The sequence below is a fragment of the Arachis hypogaea genome, chromosome 19, assembly GCF_003086295.3.
Source record: "Arachis hypogaea cultivar Tifrunner chromosome 19, arahy.Tifrunner.gnm2.J5K5, whole genome shotgun sequence".
Taxonomy (NCBI): Eukaryota; Viridiplantae; Streptophyta; class Magnoliopsida; order Fabales; family Fabaceae; genus Arachis; species Arachis hypogaea.
Window position 1 is genome coordinate 103221928 of NC_092054.1, and position 3137 is coordinate 103225064.

Consider the following 3137-nt stretch of genomic DNA (forward strand, 5'->3'; position numbering starts at 1 on the left):
TCAACTTCCTTTGATTCTGAACCTGAGAGGACCTTCCTTAGATTAAGGAGGGAAGCAAGAGGAAAGAGAGTAGTTGGTGCTGAGGAAGAGGAAGAGTACTTTGAACCAAACATGGAGGAGAATATGGAGAACATTCATGAAGAAGAGGCTCACAACCATGGCAGAGAAGGTCTAGCAAATCATGCTGGGCAAGAGAGAAGAGTTCTAGGCTCCTACATCAACCCAAACCCAAGAAACTGTGGGAGTAGCATTCAAAAGCCAACCATACATGCCAACAACTTTGAACTAAAACCACAGCTCATCACCCTTGTTCAGAACAACTGTTCATTCGGAGGAGGCATCCAAGAAGACCCCAATCAACATCTAACCACCTTCCTGAGGATATGCGATACTGTGAAGTCTAATAGTGTTCATCCTAACACCTATAGACTACTTTTTTTCCCTAAGGAGAGTTTGACAACCTGGGAAGATGTGGTGAACAAATTTTTAGCCAGATTCTATCCTCCTCAAAGAATCAACAGGCTGAGAGCTGAGGTTCAAACTTTCAGTCAGTAGGATGGTGAGACTCTATATGAAGCATGGGAGAGGTTTAAGGACCTAACAAGGAGGTGTCCACCAGATATGTTCAATGAATGGGTGTAGCTGCACATTTTCTATGAAGGCCTTTCCTATGAATCAAAGAAGGTAGTGGACCACTCATCCGGGGGATCTCTGAATAAGAAGAAGACCATTGAGGAGGCCATAGATGTCATTGAAACTGTAGCAGAGAATGACTACTTCTATGCCTCCAAAAGAAGGAACACTAGAGGAGTGATGGAGCTAAACAATGTAGATGCTCTGCTGGCCCAAAATAAGCTCATTACTAAGCAATTAGCTGACCTCACCAAGAAGATGGAGAGGTACTGACAAACCCCAATTTGACGGTTTGTTTTGCATTGAATTTAGAACATTTTGATAAACTTTTGTCACATTTAGCCTAAGAATTAGCATGGTTTTGTTATCTCTTCCATAATTGTGCTTAAGTGTAAAAACATGCTTTTTAAGCCTTATTTTGGTGAATTCTAGTTTCTGTTTGATTCCATAAGATGCCTTGATGTGTTTGCTAGTAACCTCAGGTTGAAATAGGCTAGGCATGGATCAAAGGAAGCAAGGAAGGAAGCATACAAGTGGAGAGAAGCATAAAAAGTCAAAGAAGCAAAGTCAGCCATGCACGCGCACGCGCACAAGGCGCTCGCGCGCACATTGCAGAATCGACCAGGGACGCGCACGCGTACCATGCGCGCACGCGCCGATGATGGCACATGACCTCATTAATGCAACACGTGCCTGGCGATTTGAGAGGTTTTCTGAACCCATTTTGGCGCCAAATTGCTAAGGGAAAGGAATAAAAGGATGAAGGATTAAGGGGAAGGCATCACTTAGGACTTTTCATACTTTTCATACTTAGAAGTGAGATATAATTAGTTTAGTTTTAGCTTTGTAGTTAGTTTCTAGAGAGAGAAGCTCTCTCTTCTCTCTAGGATTAGGATTAGGTTTTGGTTAATCTCTCTTCTTAGATCTAGGTTTAACTCATGCTTTGATTCACTTTTCATTTACCAATTCTTAATCTTCTCCTCTTCCTCTTTCTAGTTGTGTGCTTTAATAATTGTAATTCTTCATTTTTGTTTTGGATATATTGTTGTTCCTTTGTTTTCTTTCAATAATGCAATTTGAGGTGATTCATGATAATTGTGATTTCCTTGATTGTTGTTGTTAATCCCTTTCAATAATTGTTGTTAGATTTCATTCTTGTTGTTGATTTACTATGTTCTTCTTTTATGCTTACCAAGTGTTTGATAAAATGCTTGTTTGGATTTTAGTGTAGATTTTGTTCCTCTTCGCCTAGGTAGAGTAATTAGTGACTCTTGAGTTATCCAATTCCTTTGATTGATTGATAATTAGAAGTTGCTAATTGATTTGAATGCCTCTAAAACTAGCCATTCCTTAGGAGTTGATTAGGACTTGAGGAATCAAATTGATTCATCCACTTGACTTTCCTTTAATTAGTGAGGGTTAACTAAGTGGTAGCAATGAACAATTCTCATCACAATTGAGAAGGATAACTAGGATAGGACTTCTAGTTCTCATACCTTACCAAGAGCCTTTTATAGTTGTTAGTTTATTTTCATTGCCATTTACTTTTCATGCTTCTTATCCAAAACCCCAAAATAACTCATAACCAATAACAAGACACTTTATTGCAAGTCCTTTGAGAGACGACCCGAGGTCCAATACTTCGGTTTATAGATTTTAGGGGTTTGTACTTGTGACAAACAAATTTTTGCACGAAAGGATTATTGTTGGTTTAGAGACTATACTTCAACGAGATTTCATTTGTGAAATTCTAAACCGTCAAAAATCCATTTGTCAAAATGGCGCCATTGCCGGGGATTTGCAATGGTGTTATGTTATTGGTTATTGTACATATGTGAATAGTGTAAATAGTTTGTCTTTTGCTTGTCTACTAGATTTTGTTAGTTTTATTTTGTTTTTCCATAATGAATTCTCACTTTGGCTATGAGTTTGGCTCTAATTGTGTTGTAGGGAATGTGAACTTCAATGCTAACATGTACCAAGGATGGAACACTCCAAGATGGGAGGAGGCTCAAGGAATTGATCACTCCTATTGGCATCAACCTCCGGACACTTATAGGTATAATTTCCATCCTAATGCATGCCAACTTAGCGGCTATGATGATTCTTTTTGTGACATTCAACAACCACCATCATATGCCTATGAATCTCATCCTCAACATGAACCTCAACCATTCTCACAAGCCTTTCATCACCAAATACCACCCTATGACACTCCATTACAACTCTCCAAGAATTCTGCACTCTTGTTGCTATAAGTTCACCACTTTCGTTTTTGATTGTTGTCACTCCGGACTTCTTTGGCACTACTTGGACCGGGCTTACCCATTCACTATCCGAGATAGGATAGATGATGTCCGCCTCAAGTAGCTTAGTGACTTCTTTCTTTACCACCTCAAGAATAGTTGGGTTGAGTCTCCTTTGAGGTTGTCGGACCGGTCTCCATGGGTAACAATTTCCTTTCAACACCAATTTTTAATTTGTCGTTGTTAGATTAGTTGTTG

General features: G+C 39.3%; 1 non-coding gene across 1 annotated transcript; it reads right to left on the reverse strand.

Annotated features, from left to right (window-relative positions):
• Positions 1-519: 519 nt before the first annotated feature.
• Positions 520-626, reverse strand: LOC112780329 (small nucleolar RNA R71). The gene has a single exon (XR_003191173.1). It is a non-coding gene; the product is annotated as a small nucleolar RNA R71 (small nucleolar RNA).
• Positions 627-3137: the final 2511 nt, after the last annotated feature.